We start from the raw sequence: 23667 nt of genomic DNA, 5'->3' as shown, positions 1-23667 counted from the left end.
GGAGGCCCTCCTGCGCAAACCTACGTACCTGTACGTTGGCTTGTGCTCTGGGTCTGGGGCGCATGCCACCAACGATCCGCTCCTGCTGTGATTGGACACAGCAGGAGCCAATCAGTGGGTCTGGCGGACGCGATGTCTGCTGGGACTCGCCGATTGTTTGGAGGAGAGGCAGAATGGCGGTCTGCCTATGTAAACAAGGCAGACCGCCAGTCTGTCAGAGAGGAAAATGGAGATCCTGTGATTCTGCTAAGCAGAAACATGGATCTTTGTCTTCCTCCAGTTAGGCTACCCTCAACAGTGAGAAAGCACTCCCCAGGAGCACACTTAACCCTTTGATCGCCCCTGATGTTGACCCCTTCCCAGCCAGTGTCAGTAATACAGTGACAATGCATTTTTTTTAGAACTGATCACTATTATGGTGTCACTGGTCCCCAAAAAGTGTTGGTTTTAAGATTTGTCTGCCACAATGTCGCAGTCCCATCAAAAATCACTGATTGCCGCCATTAGTAGTAAAATAAAATAAAAAATAAAATAAAAAAATAAAAATTCCATAAATATATCCCATAGTTTGTAGATGCTATAAATTTTGGGCAAACCAATCAATATACTGGGATTTTTCTTTTACCAAAAATATGTAGCAGAATACATATTGGTGTAAACTGATGAACAAATTTGATTTCTTAAATTTTTTTATTGGGTATGTTTTATAGCATAAAGTCAAAAATATTGTTTTTTTTTTCCAAAACTGTTGTTTTTTAGTTTAACCACATAACGACCGCCCACTGCAGATATACTGCGGCAGGCAGCCGCTGCTGGGCAAAGGGATGTAGGGGTACGTCACTCGCTCAGCCGCCTGTGGGGGGCGAGCGCGTGCTGCCGGAGGCGCGCTCCCGCCCCCGCTCGTTCCCTGGGTAGCTAGTGCGAGGGATCTCTCGCTGCAGAGGGAGAAAGACAGACGGCTGATGTAAACACAGCCGTCTGTCATTCTCCCTGATGTAAGCACAGAGGCTATGCGAACCTGCTATGTAGGATCGTATGTCTCTGTGATTACTTCACAAGCCACGCCCCCCCCACAGTTAGAATCATGCCCCTAGGGACACGCTTAACCCCTTGATCACCAATAAAGTTAACCCCTTCCCTGCCAGTGTCATTTTGAGAGTAACAGTGCATATTTATAGCACTGATTACTGTAGTAATGTAACTGGTACTCCCAAAAGTGTCAAAAATGTCAGTCAGGGGTCCGATCTGTCCGCTGCAATGTTGCAGTCCCGCAAAAAAAAAAAAAAAATCGCAGATCGCCGCCATTGCTAGTAAAAGAAAAAAAACAATAAAAATTACATAAATCTTTCCCGTAGTAAATGCAATAACTTTTGAGCAAACCAATCAAAATACTCTTATTGCAATTTTCTTTTACCAAACATATGTAGCAGAAAACAAATTGGCCTAAAATGTTAAAAATTTTTAATTTTTACATTTTTTTTGAGAATTTCATATAAAAAAATGTGAAAATATTGTTCTTTTTTCAAAATTTTTTTTGTTTATAGCGCAAAAAATAAAAATCGCACAGGTGATCAAATACCACCAAAAGAAAGCTCTATTTATGGGAAAAAAAGGACGTCAATTGTTTGGGTACAGCGTCGCACGACCGCAAAATTGTCCTTTAAATTCACACAGTGCCGAATCGCAAAATAGGGCCTGGTCTTTGAGCAGCCAAATCTTCCGGGACTTAAGTGGTTAAAGCGCAAAAAAAAAAAAAAATTTGCAGAAGTGATCAAATACCACCAGGTATGTGAATACCTGTTCCTACTGCCGCACATGGTTTCATCTCACCCACTTGGATGTCACTATATGACATGGAGGTTGGCAGGATAAACCACAGCATATGGCAGGGACAGCAGATATATGGATCAATTCAGAAGGCAAGGCACTTTCAAATTGAGTGTTTCCTTCATTCTTTTCATGTCTGAAGAGCACTGAATACTGCTGCGGAAGTACAGCCACCACTAGACCAAGAAGATGGCAGAGGAAGGCTTCCACTAAGCACCTTCTCTGTGGCTCTGATTGATGACATCATTTTATGTAAAGTACGGCAGGGGAAGCGAGTAATGGAAGACTTCCTCTACCAGCTTCTGTGTCTGTGAGCTGTCACAGTGAAACCCCAACCATCATGAGAACACTGAGTCTGGGGCAGCCTCCCCCCTCAATCCTTGTCGCTGCCATGCCTCCAAGTAAGCTCTAGATGCTATTGACTAAGCTATCTGCCAAGTGTATGTGGCACATCTGTGGGACCTTGTGATAGAAAAACCATCAAATAAAAAATGCACAGTGGCAGAACAAGTTTAGGAAGTGCTGTGATGATGATGTCACTGTTACTTTGTACAGCACCACACTGTAATTGCAGAGCACTGTGGTGATGTACAGCGGAGAGTTCATGAAGCCCTCACTGTATGTTCTCAGTCTTTATTGTTGAATAACAATGGGCATCATTCAGTCGGGAAGACTGAGGACATCTTGTGGCATAAAAAGAATACCTGTAGGAGATACCACTTGAGAGTAGAGATGGGCTTGGGCGTGTTTGAGTTCCTACATGCCCGATCCCGCCAGGAAGCCAACACTGCACTCCGCTAATCACAGGCACTGAGACATTTCCCGATCAGTGCAGCTGCGGGTCAGGAAATGTCTAACTGCCTATGAATAGCAGACTGCAGTGTCAGCTTCATGGCGGGATCGGGCATGTGTAAACTCGAATACGCAGGAGCCCATTTCTACTTTAGAGGAGGTAAGTATTGCAGCCAGCTGCTTTTTAATAACCTCCTGGGGTACCAATAAAAAAACATTGCTTGAGTTGGGGTTCAATTTGCAAACATTATATGGGAACAGTGGGGTAAAGTTAATCCTGTAACATGTACCATTTTACTGCCTTACAGAGTAATTGTCAGAATTTGGATCAATTTCTGGTGGCATTGTGGTTCCCACAGCAAAGGGTATAGTTCTGGTGGCCACCAGCAGGTTTTCCCCAGCAGCCAGCTGATTCCAGTTATCAGTCTCCACATGATGCTGGCTGCTGGGAAGGTATATAACCCTTTGCCTAATTGTTTTGCTGTTATGTAAGGGATACTGAGTGCAGGTATCCAGTGGCAGCAGGGATTATCAGTTTATTGTAGCTGTACATAGGCAAACCAGACTGTGTATGATTAAAGTAAGATTTAATAATAATGAAACAAAATCCATCTAACACCAGCAAACACAGCACAAAACAAAAGTGAAGATATACATAAACCATAACCCACCTGACAAAATACCTAACTAGCAACTTAACTATAATATAATATATTGAAAATGGGGAACATGGAAAAACTGGGTAAAATGGGAGAAGATGGATGGGGAATGAGACCAGAACTGGGATCAGAAACAAAGGGAGCAGATATGAAGTAGTAGGACACAGAATGCAGGTACCAGAACAAAATCACAGCAGAAATCAGGATCACAGTCAGGAACAGCACATCAATAACCAGGTAGACAGTACACAGGCAAAACACTGAGTCAGTGAAGAAAGTGAGGGAAAGGGTTATGTGCCTTCCCAGCAGCTAGCATCAAGTGGAGACTGGTTACTGGGATTAGCTGGCTACTGGGAGACACCTGCTGATGGCCACCGGAACTACACACTTCTGCTCTGGGAAGCACAGTGCCACCAGCAAATGATCCAGGTACTTACAGTAATCTTTGGAGATGGCTGCCCAAAGCATTAGAAACCCCCAGCGTGATGGATTACACAGTCAGATCCCAGCCACTTGGATTTTCCACACCTGTTTTCAGTCTGAACCAGTCACATGATCTCCTAGGTGTCCGCTAGTGGCAGTTGCAGGGGAGAGGAAAGACAACAGCTAGTAAAATTTGGAGCAGTGACATCATCCTTAGCCTTCAATGGCCCATCTGTTGTCTGCACCAACTCCTCTCTCTGAAGCCATACTGGCTAGCAAAGGGAGCCAGATCACATGACTGGCCTGAAAATAGGTAAGTATACACATTTTTCTTACACAAGTTAGTTGGCATAGGTGTTGGAAGGGGGGAGGAGAAAGTTTTAATGTTAGTTAGGTATAAACTGGATTTCCACTTTAAAATGATCATTACTTTCTCTATGTCTATGGACATCATTTCAAACTATATCTCAATTGTATGTATGGAAACTGTAAAAAAACTTAACTCGATGTAATTCAAAACCTAGACTGGAGATGTGTATCACATACCAGACAGGCATTTTACAACCCACCATTAGAAGGCCTGGATTTGAAGACATCCTGTTAATTTGTGATTTTTTTGATTTATTGCCTACATTTAGTAATTTAGGATCGAGCCCCTTGACAGGTCCCTGGTTATCAGGGTTCTACTTATGATAGCCATCATCAGTTTATGATGATGTACAGACCTGCTAAACCTCATTTAGATAACCTTCTGCCCTGCTTAGCTGTGTCAATTCAATTTATAGTCTTGCTAGGATGTTACAATCTTCTGCTATAAAAGTTTATTGGAATTATTATAACCCATATCCAATAAATGTAATAAGCATAAACAAGACTAGATAACAGAAAACTGTAAAATTGCAAGCCGGACACTGAAGGTAAATTGCAAATCCAATAGTCCAAAAAAATAGTGCGCGCAATAAAATCATTTGGTGCCGGAATACTTAACAAGAAATCCTCAGTAAGAAAGGAACAAAGTTCATATAATAAAGGCGTGGATAAGAAACCAGAATGGCGTAGTTCTGTGCAATAGATCACATTCGATGTAGACATACCATGTCTACTTGGATATGTACAGACATGTTTTCCTGACAGGCCCTCCAGGAATCACCGCTTCAGACCTGCATTGGCTGTATTGACTCCATGATGGTACATTTACCCAAGGAAATGCATGATCTGAACATCCTGATTTCAGGGGTCATATACATAAGGCGAGTGCCTCTGGTGGAGGCAATACACATAATTCGACACTTGGATGTTATCTGTTGCACAGAACTACACAATTCTAGTTTCTTATCCACACCTTTATTATATGAACTTTGCTCCTTTCTTACTGAGGTATTCTTGTTGTGGCTTCTGGCACCAAATGATTTTATTGCGCTGCACTATTTTATCGAATTGTTGAATTATTATAACCTGCTTGTGTCTAAAGCTGAGCTGTCCAATCGTACGATTAGATTGCTAAATATTAATACTACTGTAAGTACAAAACCCCATTCCCCACTTAGTTTGGTGGGTCTCAGATCTCATCTTCAGCCCCACCATATTTAAAAGTTGGTATCCTTTGATATCTTCAAATGGGAAACAGGATAAACAATTACTAGCTTTTGCTTTATTTAAAAGCCCAGGCTTTGACACAAAGCTATTTGTCTCATTCTTCCTTTCTGGCTATATATATATATATATCTATATCTATATATACATATATATATATATATATATATATATACACACACACACACACACACACACACACACACACACACACACACACATATATATATATATATATGTATATATATATATATATATATATATATATATGTATATATATATATATATATATATATATATATATATATATATATATTTTTTTTTTGCTATTGCATCTGTCTGTTCACCATGATTGATAGATACTACTAGCTCCCACACATCAATCTCACACATCACATATATACATTACACATTTCTTTTGTAACTGAAACATATTGCTAATTCGTGTGATGTGTCCATTGTTTTGTCTGTCCCATATACACATTTTTTTGTTATTTTTTTATAATTTTAGGAAACCCTTTATTAGTTCTCTGGCAGAATTGTGCCATCTAGTGGCCATAAATGGAATAAAGCAAAAAGTGCAAATAATATTACAGAGCAGTGTTTCTCACTTTTTTCTCTTTCACAGCACTCTTTAAAAAGCATTTTCTAAGCTGTTCTGATGTTACAGAGTTCAGGGTCAGGAGTTGAAGTCTTGTTCACGTGGGGGTACTTAAAGAGGTGTTCCAGCCTGGGGGAAAAATTAAGTCAACAGCTACAAATACTGTAGCTGCTGACTTTTAAAATGAGTCAATTTACCTGTCTAGGGATCCCCTGATGTCGGCACCCCAAGACAATCCGTCTATCGGCTCCAGGTGCAGGTGCTGGCATCTTCACTAAGGGAAACAGGAAGTGAAGCTTTGCGGCTTCACAGCCTGTTTCCTACTGGTCCCGCTATCTTCTGGGACCTGTGTGTCCCCCAGAAGGTAGCAGGGGAGGGGAAAGGGGGGGGGGAAAGAAATGATGAAGATCGCCGCACAACGATTGGGGCGATCTTACCCGGAATTAGGAACTGGTACCTGGGAAGGAAACAAACAAGCGGATCTTCCCCTTTTGGGTGGCGTTCCGCTTTAAGCATACACTTGGGCGAGAGTCATGTTTGCCCACACAGGGATGCACAGGTGTCTCTGGGTTCTGGCTAAATACTGGAGTAAAATTACTTGTCTAATGTTATTGCTGGCTTGACGCCTTGGGATAAAGCCTACTTGGTCTCCATGAACCAAATTTCCTGTTATCGGATTGAGTCTGAGGGCTAGAATTTTAGCAAATATTTTGATATCTAGATATCAAAGGAGGAGCCCTGCTTTACCAGGGAATTAAAAACATTAGATAACAGGGGAGCTTATATGTCAGCACATTTTTTAAAGTATGTGGCCGGGAAGCCACCAGGGCCGGGGCACTTATGTGGTTTAAGGGTCTGGATCACCAGCAGGACCTTGTCCGTAGGTGAAATTTGAACGACAGAGACAGAAAATCAACCAAAGATCCAGAAAAAAACACATCATACAAATGTTATAAATTAGGGTGCAGTTCAATGAGTAAAATTGTAAGTATTAGATCCCTTACAAACTAACAATAATTCGTGCTCCCACAGACTGGCTACAGCATTTAGCTGGCTACAGTGTGCTCATGTGGTACACAGATTATTCCTGTCCGTTTTAAGAAGGTGCTCTTAACGACAACTCGTTATGTGTATAAAAGACACCTATCCACAGAGTCTTTCTTCCATTGAAACCTCACCATCATGGGCAAGACCAAAAATCTGTAGACCTGCACAAGGCTGGAATGGGCTACAAGACCATCAGCAAGAAGCTTTGTGAGAAGGAAACAACTTTTGAAGAGATTATTCGCAAATAGAAGAAATACAAAATAACTATCAATCACCCTCGGTCTGGAGCTCCATGGAAGTTTTCGCCACATGGGGTAAGGATGATCATAACAAAAGTGAGGGATCAGCCCAAAACTACACAGGAGGAGCTTGTGAATGATCTCAAGGCAGTTGGGACCACAGTCACCAAACAAACCATTGGTAACACAATACGCTGCCATGGATTGAGATCCTGGATTGAAATGAACATCTAAATGATTCAGAGAAGGATTGGGAGAAGTCTTTTGGTTAGATGAGATCAAAATTTAGCTCTTTGGCATTACCTCGATTCGCTGTGTTTGGAGAAAGAAAAATGCCGACTATGACCCTAAGAACACCAACCATACACGCAAGCTTGGATGTGGAAACATTATGCTTTGGGGCTGTTTCTCAGCTAAAGATAATGGCCGACTTTGCCCCATTGAGGAGCCAACGGAAGGGAACATGTATTGTAAAATTTTGGAGGAGAACCTTCCTCCCTCAGCCAGAACACTGAAGTTGGGTTGTGGATGGGTCTTCAAACATGACAATGACCCAAAGCATACTGCTAAGGCAACAAAGAAGTGGCTCAAGAAAAAGCACATTAAGGTCATGGAATGGCCTGGTCAGTCTCCAGACCTTAATCCTATAGAGAATTTATGGAGGGAGCTGAAACTTCAAGTTGACAAGCGACATCTAAGAAACCTCAAGGATTTAGAGAAGATCTGTAAAGAAGAGTGGACCAAAATCCCTTCTGAGATGTGTGCAAACCTTGTAACCAACTACAAGAAATGTCCCATGCTTGGCAACAGGGGTTTTTCCACCAAGTACTAAGTCATGTTTTGCTTGGGGATCAAAAATTGTATTTACTCACTGTCAGCTGGACTCAGGAAGAATCCTTCCCTTGTTCATGGCTCTGCCTATTTGTCCTAATCCAGCTGCTACTTTTCACTTCCATGCTTATCTTTTTCCTGGAATTAGCTTCTCAGCCAGTCAGCCTTTTTCAACCAGGATGCTGCGGCACCCTGGATGGACCCCGGCGGCACCCTGGTTGACAAAGGCTGCTAGAGAGAATAAGAAAAAGAAGCAAAAGTCTGAAGTAATGTTTTGTAAATTAATTTACTTAAAATAAAATATGTATTTTATACAATGCTTATTGGTTAAGGATAAGTTCATCTTTTGAAACATGTTCCACCTGTATTTAGGGTGGAACATGTACAGTAACATGTTCGAGCAGCTGAGGCCCCCCCCCTTTCCCCCCCTCCCTGTGACAGCTAGCAGGGGATCTTCTCCCCACGCCCGCTGTCACTATTTGAAAAGGACTTGGCCATGCGGGACTTTGCTCACACGTCCACATCATTCATTCCCACACTTTCCTATAATTGCAAGAACTACAACTACCATCATCCATTATGGCTAACCGCTTGTAGTTCTGAATAGACTGAGGTTGCTGATGAGCCACCTTGTATTTCATTCACAAGCCCTGCAGCTTGTAAACAGTCAGAGCACTTGCAGGAAAGGGGTGAAAGCTGCAGGGTTTGTCTGCAGACGTCTGACATTGCACCCCTGATCATGGGTGCAATGCTTTCCAGGCTCCTTAGGGAAAAATAATAAATGCATATTTTTTTCCCCCCTAAAAAATATGGGCATTTATTCTTTTTTCCTAAGGCTCCTTTTACACATATGGACTGTTTGTTTTTCATTCATCCATTGACAGATGAAAAACAAACATCAATGCATCTCTATGGCAAAACAGAAGTAAATGGATGATCTTCCATTTACATCAGTTTACTTCCGCATCTCTGAACATCCCTTTTTAAAATACAGTTGTGTTTAAAATAATAGCAATCTAACATCACTAACCAGATCAATCACTGTTTTTGGTATAAATTATATTTCTACATGGCAAATAATTTACCAGGTGTAGTAGAGTAATAGAAAACCAACAGACCCAACACTCATGGCATGCATGCTCCTGATTCTGGGTAATTGAATCATTAATTGGAAGGGGGCGTAGTCAAAATAATAGCAGTGTGGAGTTCAATTAGTGAGGTCATTCAGTCTGTGAAAAAAAACGGTATCAAACAGGTGGTCCTTATTTAAGGAGGAAGGCAGCAAATAATGTAAATGCTGAGTATAGTCCACTTCTCTCTGAAAATCTGAGTAAAATGGGTCGTTCCAGTCATTGTTCAGAAGAACAATGTACTTTGAATAAAAAGTTGAAAAACATATAAAGAAGTGCAGAAACTGATAGGTTGCTCAGCTAAAATGATCTCAAATGCTTTGAAATAGCAACCAAAACCAGAAAAAGATGTGGAAGTAAAAGTAAAACTACCATTCAAATGGATTGAAGAATAGCCAAAATGGCAAAGACTCAGCCAATGATCAGCTCCAGGGTGATCTATGAAGGTCTACAGTTACCTGTGAGTACTGTAACAAATAGAAGATGCTCATGTGAAGCCAAGCTATTGGCAAGAAGCCCTCACAAAGTCCCATTGTTGAAAAACATGTGCTGAAGAGGTTACAATTGACTGCCACAAAGAGAAATTGCGCAACATTTTGTGGACTGATGAAAGCAAGATTGTTCTTTTTGGGTCAGACGACCCCCCAAAAACTAAATTCAAGCCACAGTACACTGTAAAGACAGTGAAGCATGATGACGCAAGGATCATGATACAGGAATGTTTCTTATACTATGGTGACAGTCCTATTTATCGTATACCAGGGTTCATGGATCAGTTTGCATCAGATCATGCATCGAATACTTGAAGAGGTCATGTTGCCTTATGTCGAAGAGGAAATGCCCTTGAACAAGAAAACGGCCACAAACACACCAGTAAGCGAGCAGCATCTTGGTTCCAGACCAACAAGAATAATGTTATGGAGTGGCCAGCCCAATCCCTGCACCTTAATCCAATATAAAATGCCTGGGGGGGACCCCATGCCGCTTTTTTCTTAATTTTTCAATAGCTGGGTGCCGGCAATTGTAACCGCGAGTCATCTTAGATGGGATTTTTTTCTTTAGAAATTTCATTTTTGCTGTAGCATGTTCTGGATATGCTACAAATGTGCCACTTTACGGACACATTAGGGGACCCCCCCCCCCCCCCCCGGGCACAATATTTAAAGGAATTTTTCATTTTCATTGTTGCACTTTAAGCATCATTAAAATCATTGCTCCTGAACAGGGCTGGCCCAAGACATTGTGCTGCCTGGGTCCAAGAATGAAATGCTGCCCCCCCCCAAACAAATCACACTCAACAAAATGCCCCCACATCCATTATCTTATATAAATATAACCTTTAGAAAAAAATTTGTATACTGTTATCTTCTTCCATAACTCACTACTGGACCGGTACCCCAAACAAGAAGATCCAGCCTGCCCTGCGTGAGATGGAGTGTGCTGATGTCTGAGGTCGTTGTCAGAGATGTATAGTAACTAAGTAGAACTACTTCACTACTGTACTTAAGTACCGAAAGGCGGTATCTGTACTTTCCTAGAGTAGAATTTTTTTTCTCCTACTTCCACTTTTACTTCACTACATATTTTCAATGATTTCAATACTTCTACTCCAGTATTTTTTTTTGTGCTGCATAGTTACAATTATAAAAATTACCACTGCCAGAACAGTAGATGGCAGGTTTCATGAAGCTCAAAACATGTGTATTATCAGCGCATACGAAAATAAATGCTACTGTATGCATAAATAAAAGCTGCATTTGAAATAATAAAAAACAATATGAGGTTCAAACTTTTGACTTCTTTCTTTAATAACTACATAACACAGTACTTGTACTTTTACTTTCAGTACTTGAGTAGCAATTTTTTTTTCAAAACTACTGGTACTTTTACTTTCAGTACTTGAGTAGCAAAATTTTTAAAAAAACTACTTGCATTACTTAAGTACAAAAAATGTTGAATACTTTAGTACTTCTACTCAAGTCACTTTTTGATCGAGCACTTCCACTTCTACTCAAGTCACTTTTTGATCGAGCACTTGTACTTTTACTCAAGTATGGGTTTTGAGTACTTTATACAACTCTGGTCGTTGTGCACACCATGATCATGTGAGGGAAGTTCCCTGGAGGAGACACTCTGCCTTATCATACTTATCAGTTTGCACTACGGGCGGCAGTATGAGTAGGGGGAAATTCCACCTGTAACACGCTGCAAACTGAGGACACACAAAACTGCTGTAAAGAAAAAAATCTTGGGAGTCAATTTGCTGCCCCTCTCCAAATGCTGCCTGGGTCCAATGGACCCAGTGGGACCCATGGTAGGGCCGGCCCTGCTCCTGAAAAAACAATCTTTAAAAAAAAAAAAAAAAATTGATACATGTCCCCCTGGGCAGTACCCAGACCCCCATACCCATTTTATGGCCAATTACTGTCATATAAGTCTTCAAATGGGCACTTCTGATTTTTCCTGTTCTGCTTTCATAGACTTCAATGGGGTTCGCTGTTCGGGTTAGAATATTTCTCTTGTTCAGGAGTTAAGCTGCGAACCACACAGGGGGGTGTTTGGCCCACCCCTGGTCACACGTGTGAGGTTGCAGAATAGAAAAGAGAAGGATTAAAGTGGCAAAGGTTTATATGGGTAACTGTTAGTTGATTGGAGGAGTAGGATGTTGAAGACAGGGAGAGGATGAAGCTAATAGGAATATGATCAAGACAGGAAAAGTAGTGTTGGAGAGGTTGCAGAGGTGAGGTAATACAAGGTCAAAAGTGATGCCATCTGAGTGTGCAGAAGTGTGTAAATACAAACCCGATTCCAAAAAAGTTGGGACACTGTGCAATTTGTGAATATAAACAGCAGAACACAATGATGTAGAAGTTTCACATTTCAATATTTTATTCAGAATACAACATAGATGGCATATCAAATGTTTAAACTGAGAAAATGTATCATTTTAAGGGAAAAAATAAGTTGATTTTAAATTTCATGGCATCAGCACATCTAAAAAAAAAGTTGGGACAAGGCCGTGTTTACCACTGTGTGGCATCCCCTCTTCTTTTTATAACAGTCTGCAAACGTCTGGGGACTGAGGAGACAAGTTGCCCAAGTTTAGGAATAGGAATGTTGTCCCATTCTTGTCTAATACAGGCTTCTAGTTACTCAACTGTCTTAGGTCTTCTGGATGGTAGCATATGTTGTTCTAGAACTTGGATATACCTTTCAGCATTGATAGTGCCTTTCCAGATGTGTAAGCTGCCCATGCCACACGCACTCATGCAACCCAGTGGCGGCTGGTGTATATGGGGCCCAGGGGCGCCGCCCCCCCCATCCATGCGTCCGCCCCCCTAATCTACATGTGGGGTGTCGGACGCATGGAGTTCAATGGGGCTTTTTTTTTTGTTAACCATGTGATTAGAGCCAGAGGCTCTCACAGGCTAAAAAAAAAGGTGGGTTCGTGCGCCCCGAGCCCACCCAGTTGTGTGACAATAGCGAATAAAAATTCGCTATTGTCACACGGATCCTTCTCCCGGCCAATTAGGAAGCGGGTTTTGAGACCCGTTTCCCGATTGGCCGAAAGGATAAACCATGCCATTGGGCATGGAGGAGGAGGGAGGAGATGCAAAAGACAGGGGGAAGAAGCCAAAGCTGCCGCTGCATCCAGGCAGGGTGAGTGGGGGGGGGGGGGGGTCCTGTCCTGTTCTGTCTCCTGTCTCTCCTGTCCTGTCTCCTGTGGTCCGGGGGGGGAGGTTGTACGGTGTGCGGCAGCCCATGGAGCACCAGCCCCACTGATGCAACCCCATACCATCAGAGATGCAGGCTTCTGAACTGAGCGCTCGTAACAACTTGGGTTGTCCTTGTCCTCTTTAGTCCGGATGACATGGCGTCCCAGTTTTCCAAAAAGAACTTCAAATTTTGATTCATCTAACCACAGAACAGTTTTCCACTTTGCCACAGTCCATTTTAAATGAGCCTTGGCCCAGAGAAAATGCCTGCACTTCTGGATCATGTTTAGATATGGCTTATTTTTTGGCCTATAGAGTTTTAGCCGGCAACGGCGAATGGCACGGTGGATTGTGTTCACCGACAATGTTTTCTGGAAGTATTCCTGAGCCCATGTTGTGATTTCCATTACAGTAGCATTCCTGTATGTGATGCAATGCCGTCTAAGGGCCCGAAGATCACGGGCATCCAGTATGGTTTTCTGGCCTTGACCCTTACGCATAGAGATTGATTCAGATTCTCTGAATCTTTGGATGATATTATGCACTGTAGATGATGATAACTCCAAACTCTTTGCAATATTTCTCTGAGAAACTCCTTTCTGATATTGCTCCACTATTTTTCGCCGCAGCATTGGGGGAATTGGTGATCCCCTGCCCATCTTGACTTCTGAGAGACACTGCCACTCTAAGAGGCTCTTTTTTACCCAATCATGTTGCCAATTGACCAAATAAGTTGCAAATTGGTCCTCCAGCTGTTCCTTATATGTACATTTAACTTTTCTGGCCTCTTATTGCTACCTGTCCCAACTTTTTTGGAATGTGTAGCTCTCATGAAATCCAAAATGAGCCAATATTTGGCATGACATTTCAAAATGTCTCACTTTCAACATTTGATATGTTATCTATATTATATTGTGATTAAAATATAAGTTTATGAGATTTGTAAATTAGTCCATTCCTTTTTTACTCACGATTTGTACAGTGTCCCAACTTTTTTGGAATTGGATTGTATTTTGTTAGGTTAAAAGAGGAGTTGAGGGGTATCTGGAGTGTTAATAAATGATACAAAATAACATACAACAGGTTAAAATTGTATCAACTTAAATTGTATATCATTAAAACATTACAGTCTATCCTTTAGTGTTGTCCTATCTAAAGTTCACAACTGAAATAATATTTATTTAATATTTACAAATCTGGACACAAAACCCTATAATATTGGCCATTATTGGTATCACTCTGCCCTCTAGTGGTAACAATTAGAATAAAGCAAATACAGTAACTTAGATTCAAAGGGTGATTTACTAAAAGGAAAATAGGCTGTTCACTTTGTGGCTTTGCTAGCACACAGTAAGTTGTTTGAATTGAACACCGAATCATCCTATTACTTATCTTAGTGGACATTTACTTTGTTAAAGAAGTAATAAACCCAAAGCCAAAAATGTAATATATTACAGCGTGCCAATCATTAGATCTTTTTAGGCTTTTTTTTTTTCTCTGTTTTCACCTGATGAGCTTGTAGTAGGCAGGTAGCCTACTGTGTATTCAGTTAGTACCAAGCTGACCACGTCATGGGGCAAGGGTTAATGTTTTGCTGCCTTTCCCTGGTCTGTTTGCGGGCTTTCGCTTGGGTCCAGCCTCCTTCTCAGTTCTATAAAAGGGAAGAAGTCCGGATCCTGAGGGGGGGGGGGGGCTCCGGGGAACACTTAGAGAAATGCATGGGGAACCTACGATAAAGATTTGCTGGGCCCTATGGTCTATTCTGGATTGTCAATTTGCCTGAAGAAACCTGGAACATGGACTTCTCTATCCAAGCACCACCAGGTTTCGACTTTCCTTAAAGAGACTTCACTTGCGCAGGTAACCTGGGGCAGCCACAATTAGGTTCAGTTAGGGAACAAACTTTACTTCATGTTATGCATGTTCTACTGCTCAATGCCTAGTAGTTACTCAAGGGGTTCATGTGGGCTCCTGGTATCTCCTCAAGGAATCAGGGTCTGAAATAGCACATTGGAGTCTAAGAGGAGAAGAAGTTGCTGTGGGTAACCACAGAAGGAAACAGCAACCAGCCTTTGATGTGGTACCTGGTTAGGCGACGGGTCCTCTGGTAGTGAGGGAGTTTGGTGTTCTGACTCCCTCCCTAGCTGTCTGTTTTCAACGGTCACCAGGAACGGACTAGCGTTATGGAGATCTATGGACTGGTCACTTGGTATGTAGATTATGTATTTGGTGTACCCATAAGATGGAATTATGGACACCACTATGTGACCGTGCCATGTGCTAATGTAAAGGAAACTGAAAATAACTATTGCATAAAAGGTGGGCTTTACTGGCAGAACATCAGGACACTTATGTCATAAAAAATATACATTTTATTACAAAAAAGTTATAAAAATACATTTTTCCCTTTTTTCACAAACATATATGTATAGACAAGCATTGTTTTAAAAGTACTGTGCAACAAGAATAAATTCAGTTTGATTATGAGTGAACCCCACCATACCACGTGGTACCAACAATTTAAAAACTACTAAGGAGCCCTATTCTCTACTAGAGTCATACGGTAACAAGGCTTATTGATGGTGAAACTCCACTGCTGGCAGTATTTTCACTTAAAAAAGACAGGATTCTCTACATGTTTTGCGCTGTAGCACTTCTTCTGGAGAGTGTCGTTAGTTATAACACTGAATCTTAAAATCTATAGGGGAAAGAGGGAGGAACACATGCATGAAAAATTCATACAATATACAACCTCATTTCAGCAGGAACAATGCTTGTAAAGTATGCAAACTATATACAATTGTGCATATATATATCTATCTAGTTTCATCTAATTTCTTACCAATAGACAATAGGTTGCAGGGTACATTGGATAATCCAAAAAAAACAAAAATAAAACAACATCAAAATACACAGCTACAGTGGTGGATCAGAGATTGTCATCGCCCAAAGACAGATGGAGGTGGGCGGATAATTTAAGGTAGACTGACTCTTCATGCCTGAGTGTATAAAGTACATCAATGTATACAGATTATTCACTCATATATGAGTACAATTTGTCACTAAATAAAGAGTAGTAGATTGTATAACAGGGAGTGTAAATATATCTCTCCTTACCCGGTTCCAATGTGAGGGGATATAAATTGCTACACACATCATGTATGACACATGCCAGGATTTTACTACGATACCACTAGACTTAGGCCAATCACTCCAAAAAAAGGCGAGTTTTCAGTATAAGATGAACAAAGGCCTTGCTCTAAATGGGAGACATTAGTTCCGTATTAATATAAACCAATGGACTAGTATTATGGTAAGAGAGTAACGAGCAAGATGCTCAGGAAGCCTATCCCCTACATACCTGTTCAGATAAACGGTGTATCCTTATTCCTGGATATCAAGAATTCCAGTCCTTAAGGAGCTTGCTTCAGTGGAGGGTTTATAGAGGTACATGTATGGACAGAGCCCTGTCCCACCATGCCAGGAGGAGCCTTAGTGTCTCCAAGGATATATTTCTGGGTCACCGCCTTATTCTGAGTGCACATCAAATGTGAGGGGGGAGGGAGAAAGGGGGGCAGAAATTCAGCTCTGTGTGAAATTGGTAAGGCAGTATGTGACCAGTTCACATTTACATCGATAAGGTGTGTTCCCACATAGAAAAGCGTTTCCTACCCGGCCAGATGGTGGTAATATATATGATGGTTCCTTCCTCCGCAATACAGTCCTTACACTGGGGCAGGATCCCTCCCTGTAACAGCCAGACCGACAGCTGTGTCGGTCTGGCTTTAAATTTCCCCCGACTGGGCGACGTACCGCGACCGTGAGCGTCTGACGTCACTCAGTCCGGCAAAGGTGACGCCCCTCCATCACTATCCGCAACTGCGCATGCGCGAAGGCACGAGCAGAGCGGAGATAGATAGAAGGACGTGTCCGGGGGGGCGGGGATTGCTCCCAACCGCCCACCCGGATCGCGCCACCCACTAGACCCTAGAGTACCTTGGTATGGTATGGGAGGGGAACTCCCACAGTATCCACCCATGTATCTGCCCCTAACAGGAAGCAGGGCGCCTCGGCCCTAGGAATCGAAACAAATATGGCCAATCACCATGCCAACCAAGAGGGGCATAGGGGTACAGTAACGGCACCACCAGCTGTATACTGGGCCCAGACATCAGTGTATCCACTGCTGTAAATGATGATAGCAAGGAAAACACAAATTATAACATGAAACACATTTGCCAATTTATATAATGATAATATAATCCTCTTATAGGAGAAAGAAGGAGAGGAATAAAAAAAGGCAAAGGGGATGGAAAGATGGAAAAAGGGAGGGGAGTTGAAGGAGAGGAAAGAAAAAGCAGCAAGAAAAAGAGAAATCAAAAAGGGAAAAGAAAGGAAGGGGAAGGGGAGGTGGAAAAAGGGGGGGGGGGGGAATGCTTGTCTATACATAAATATATGTTTGTGAAAAAGAGAAAAATGTCTTTTTAAAACTTTTTTGTAATAAAATTTATATTTTTATGACATAAGTATCCTGATGTTGTGCCAGTAAAGTCCATCTTATATGTGTAGCACCCTTGTCTTTATGCAAGGTTGCTGTTAAATTTAGTTTGCTGAGCCTTACTTAGCTTGGCTGTAATTATTCTGTGCGAAGCGGTATTTTTGTGGTGGTCGCCTATAGCAACCGCGCAGGAATCACCGTTTGGCTCCGTGGGAGAGTGGCAAGTAACATCTTTTGTACCTCAAAGACTGTGTTTTGTCCTTTTTACAACGTGGGAAGAACCTAACTGTCTCTTTGCTCTGGGGAGAGTGTCAGCCTGGTCTTTTGTCACTTTACGCCAGGGCTGAAGGGGTTAAGGCAGACTCCAGAAGATTTTTGGCGCCGCAAAGGAAAAGAGGCGGGCGCTGAAGATATTGCTGAACGGCTGGACCAATCCCTTGGCAGGGGGAGGGGTCGCTGTTCCCACGCGGAGGAGATTAAACCGCGCTTGTGTGCGCAGTTACCTGGCTGCACGTGTTGGAAGAGTGTGAAGATGGCGCACTTTGGAATTCCCTCTTCTGACCTGAGAGTGTTTGTGCCAGGCATCGGTTCTAGCCCCGCTGGGCTGAAGGAAGTCATCACTGACACCGGGGTGCGGTACACACCTAAAGGGAACCTGGTGCTGTACACGGCTGGAGGCTACGAAGCGATCGGGCTGACATGTGTGAAATGTTCTGGACTGGCTACTAGTATTCGGCCCTGGATCACCTGCGGAAGTTGCGGGGAATCGCTCCTGGAAGTAGTCTCACCGGCCTTATCACCCCGGGTCCTGCAAGTGGACTGGCTCAAATGTGTTGCAGCTGCCGATTCCGGACCGGCTCCAGAGGTCACTACTACTGTTGCTCTACCTGCTGAAGCTCCTGTTCCTTCTACTTCTTCAGCTACAGTGACCCCTGCAATGCCGGACATCCCAGTGACCTCCCGCTGTGGCCGCGGTCGAGGTCGCCTGCTTGCTTTGATGATGGGATCACCGGAAAAGAAATCGCCTGAACCTGGTAAGCCTGATGTGGGTGAGGGTGGCGTACCTGTTGGGACTGTGAGGCCAGTGTCTTCCTTGGGAGCAGAGTCAGGAGAGTCTGTTGCTATAATTTCCCGGCCTAACCTGCTCCCAGCTGAAGAGTTCTCCGCAGAGTCAGACTCTGATATAATGTCTGACCGAATCTCAGAACTGTTTTCTGACACTGTGTCATTTTGTGAAAATTGGTCTGATAGTGAGACTGAACCGCAAGTTGAGCCTACAAAGGAGGATGTCCATTCACCCAATATTACCTCCAGTATTAGGCCTACTTTGCCTTTGCCTGCAAGTCATGAGTCTGGTCCTGCAAGTGTCCCTCCAAGACCTGATACAGTTGCAGGGTATCCTGTCAAGTGTGCTCCAGATACGCCTGTGTTGCTTGGCTATGGAGACCCTAGAATCTTGTCAAAATTGTCTACGTTTCAGCGAATTGTGATGAAGAAAATAGCTGAGGAATATGGCTATTTGTATCCTTATGTGCCAGAGTCTCTTGTAGCTGAAATTCAAGACAAGCGGGCTCAATGGATTGAGATTACCTGAGAATTCCTGCATACCGTAAAATCTCTGAGTTATCACCCAGACAAGCAGAACAGTACACTAAAGTTCTGAAAACCTGGGACTATGGTCGGCATATATACCCGGATTGTGTCATTATAAGGAGGCCCAATCAAGCTGATGCAAGGCATTACATCACCACTATTGGATCTTCTGGGAAGCCTATTCAACTGCCTGATCCACGATACTACTGGTGATGTATACTGGTGATGTATAAAGCTTGAATTTCTGTGTCAAAATTCTATGGAATACAGCTATGTGATGTCAAGTTTGAAGCTGTATCCGTCTCACCAGAAGCTGTTCCTCTTTTGAAAGTTGCTTTGGGGACACTCCTGTCTGTGCTATGCTACTGCTGGGCTGTGCTCTGAATTGCCAGCAGCTACAGGAGGTGCCCTGAAAAGTGACATGCTGACCTGTTGCTCTTCATTGTCAGTGTGTCTTGCTATGAAAAAGGTGAGATGAAATTACATGTGCAGTGGGACTTTGTTTTCTCTGGAAAAGCGAATCAGCAAAGTTCATGATGATGATGATAGTCCTCTGCAACTTTTGTGTGGCTGTGTTGCTTCTGGAAGTAGCCATGCAAACAAGCTCAAGTTAAATACCTGCTGGCTTATGCTTTGAATGGCCAGCATGCTTCTCATCCAGGTGTGAAGAAAACTAGCCTCAGCCTCCTGGAGAAAATGGCTGATGCTATCTTTCAGTTATTGGTGTTGCCTGTTTGCAACACTATCATCAGTTTGGTACAAACTACTGAACTCGAACTTTCCTAGAAAGGAGTGTGTTTTTCTATTTTTGAAACGAAAGCAATAAGTAAAGTGCCTGCTGGACTTTGGTGTAACAGAGCCAGCAAGAACTATTCTTCGCTAGCCAGTTATTGAAGAGAGCTATTGGGACTCTGGGGTCACAGAGACCTTGTAAAATAGTTAGTTAGTCAGGTAGGCTGTGCTATAGGAAACCGGCAAGTCTTCCTCTGCATTTTTTTGGAACTCATGGACTGAAAAGTTTTTTTTTTGATGATGCAAAGTGTTTTCTGTTTTTCTCCACTAGATGGCGTGAGAGTGTCTATCCTAGTGAGCAGTAAAGTTCTATACTATTAGTAAAATAGTTTAAAGTGGATTATTTTCTCTGATGTATTGGTATGTTTCAGTGGATTATTTGGGGGGTTTTCGGTCAGTCTTTTACCCCTGGAGATAGGCACCTTCTCTCTGACATGCAAATATTTTGTATATATTCATGGTAAATTGAGTAGAGTATTAGGATGTGATAATATGTGTCTGCTTATTAAAATCTTGTTTCCCTCGGCTGAGGTTAAACAACATTTTAGATGTATATATGTCTATAGTATAGTAATTGATATTATGAGTATGTTGCTAATTTTTCATACCCACAGTGTTCTCTCTCGGCTGAGGTGAGACAGTGCCTTTGGTGAGTATGGTTTTTGCCTTATAACATTGTAGGATGTACTGACAGTCAGTTAGTCAGTTAGGAAGTATTGTAATGTACATATTGTTTCATATTTTTGCTTCGTGTGGAATGCCACACGTATTTGTACACCAAAGTTTAACCTTTTCCTTTTTCACCCTTACCCATCCATTTTTACCAGGACATCCACTCTCAGGCTTGAGAGTCTCTGTCTCGGCAGACTCCGAGGACGTAGTCTCCTTGGCAGGGGGAGTGTGTAGCACCCTTGTCTTTATGCAAGGTTGCTGTTAAATTTAGTTTGCTGAGCCTTACTTAGCTTGGCTGTAATTATTCTGTGGTTTAATTGGACTTCCCTTCTAATCTGTTTGACTGCGTTTCTCCCTTCCGTCAGTAGGTGGCACTGTGGCCTCTGGCACTAGAGTGAGAATTACAGTTAAGCAAACTGTTAATGTCCAGGTGTCCCTCAACCAATCACAGTGTCACTACGGCATTGTGGGGGATCTTATAAAAAGGATGGGAGGTCCAATGATCGGTCTCTTCCGCCCCTACCCCCCCTTGGGGAAGGGTGTGTGCTGCTGTTGCTGCTGACTAGGCCTGAAGCCTGAGGCCTAGTCAGATACCTGGGATTCTGCTGAGGAGAGCCAGCGACCCACAAGGAAAAGATCATCCACAGACATCCAGTAATCTGTGTGAGTAACCTGCTTGTATCTCATGGAGGATAGCTGTCCAGACAGTACAGACCACCAAAAAGGGATTGTGTCTAGTGGAGAGAAGTTGTCTCCCAGATCGATCTGAAGCTCATGGATACCTAATAATTCTCAAGGTCTGCTATCCTGTACTGCTGTCTGAATAACCTGTCTTTTGCAATAGGAGTCTGCCTAATAGACTGTTCTTAAAGGGTGTCCTGGACCCTACCCCTCTCTCCCCCCTGTTTATTCTTGTCCTGTTGAGAAGAAATAAACTATTCCTTTACTTCAGCATAAAAGTGACTGGCGCCCAACCTTTATTTTACCTGCATCACTACCCACCATGCCTGACAATCCACACCCACAGGAGGTATGTAGCCCCTCTCTGCCTCTGAAGGTCATCACTAGGCCCTAGGGGGTTCTGGGGGGTCCGCTACATATGCAATAGTTATTTTCAGTCCACTTGGTATGTAGGGCAAGAGGTAAGTGAGAGCTTGCAAAGGTACGCCGACTGGTGGAGTGGGCATAATCCCTGCATGCTCCTTCTAATGCAACACATACACTTGTACAAGTGTCTAGGACAAGGAACAACATCTTCTGGAGGGATCACTACACACCACACAAGTGGCTCATCTCTGAGTTGGAGGACTGCCTTAATATATTATTCTTCAAATGACCGTGGCCCCTGCTGGGTTCTGGGCATTGGTGAGGTGTTACCCCTGTGCTAACATAGTCCAAAGAACCCACCCTGGGGGTAGTCCTCTCCTAATTATGTATCCTCCCCCGTCCCCAGCGTTCTCACCCTAATAGCATCCAGAGGATGTGAGGCAAACCCCAGGCACACCCCGCTGAACCCTCCGGCAAAAAATTTCTTTAGCAGGCCAATGGTCTGCAGCTTGTCATACATGGTGAGGGAGAGGAGTCGGTGTGACTGTGCCTGGGACTGACAGGCACTCTCCACGGCCCAGGTTTACCTCAATTTAGGGTGACCAGACGTCCCCAGTTTCTGAGGACAGTCCCCAGTCTGAGGACACTGACCCGGACCAAGTCTGTCCCCAGTTTTGTCCCTGGGTTTAGGGGTGGCAGAGGTTACGAGCTTGGGGTTGCTCAAGAGCCCTTGCCAATTCTTTATGGACCCCCAAAATTCACATACCAGTTCTTGTAGGTGTCAGTGTTTTTTAAAATGGTATTCTACCTGTAAATCCTGTACTGATGCCAGGAAGCCAGGGACTATTTTTTCCTGTGGAGGGATACAGCTGCTGCCGCCGCATAAGTCAGCAAACATTAGCTAGACCTGGTAGGCAGATTTCAGAGGTGGATTGATATAAACCCTCTTTGCTACCTTCTCAGCCAATAGGAATGTGCTGAACCGCCCGGTGGTCTTTTTTGAGTTTTGTAATGCACAAAGGAGAGGACATGTCAGCAGCTAGATTAGAAGGAGAGAACAGAGCACAGCTCAGCCCAGCCTGCTACACTACAGGGGATGGAATAGAACAGAGAGATTCTCCAGCCTCTGGTTGCAGTGAGTTAAGCCTCGCACACACGCATCGATAGTTGGCCGTGAATTTTCGGCCAACGTCCGATCGGCCGATTTTCGGCTTGTTAGTATGATGCTTTTGACAGCCGACTCCGACTTTTCGGCCGAACAAAATCTGGTGTGCATGCTATAAAATTTTTGTTGGCCGTCAACAGACAGGCCGATTTTCCGTCAGTCAGTACAGATTTCGGCAGACAAAAATCTGATGAGCAAGACTGGGCATGCACAGAGAAGAAAAAACACACAGAAAGTAAAACAGCACATGACATCACTTCTGAAGTTGGTTTTTGTTGGCCGAAAAAATTTGTGTGCAGTCTAGAGCACATTTCAACCAACACAACAACACTGGACAAAAGACGGCCGATCGGTCGGCTGATAATCGTTGCGTGTGTACGAGGCTTTAGTTTTTCCTACACTTGGTCTAAATAGAGAGAACAGCTTCTGTCAACATGAAGAACACATGCTCATTTCTGCAGAGTAGGGCCGTCTTTAACACAGGGCAAAGGGGCAGCTGCCCCGGGCCAAGCCATTGTTGTGGGGCCCAAAGCAGCAGCCCTTTGAGCCCGCACTGCCCACAAATAGTTGATAAGTGCATTTGGTAGGGCCCAAGAGAATATTTGCCCAGGGTCCAATCAATACTAAAGACGGCCATGAGAGTAGGCATAGTGGAAGTTAATAGGGCAGCTCCAGAGAACAAGAACATCCAAGCTATATTCTGACACCAGCAAGGCTTTTGGTAATGCTTCTCTGTGGGGCAGACAGAGCACACACATCCTGCATTTCTTTCTTCCAGCACATGGCTCATGGCTCTTACAGAGACTCAGACAGGGAGAAAAGAATGCTGGATCTCTGTGTGTTCTGTCTGTTTATCCATCCATCCGTCTACTTCCCTTATCCTTGACATAAACATTGCTGGTGTCACAATACAAAATAAATAGATAGAATAACACCAGAGGACAAAATCCTTTTTTCAAATGCTGTTTCCCACTCTTAGGAAACTAGCTGGGTCTCTAGCAGACAGGTGGCTGAGCCCATTCTGTGTAATCACAGTTGAATT

This window comes from Pelophylax lessonae (genome assembly GCF_965119305.1).
Source record: "Pelophylax lessonae genome assembly, chromosome: 8".
Taxonomy (NCBI): Eukaryota; Metazoa; Chordata; class Amphibia; order Anura; family Ranidae; genus Pelophylax; species Pelophylax lessonae.
This window is presented reverse-complemented; position numbering follows the sequence as displayed.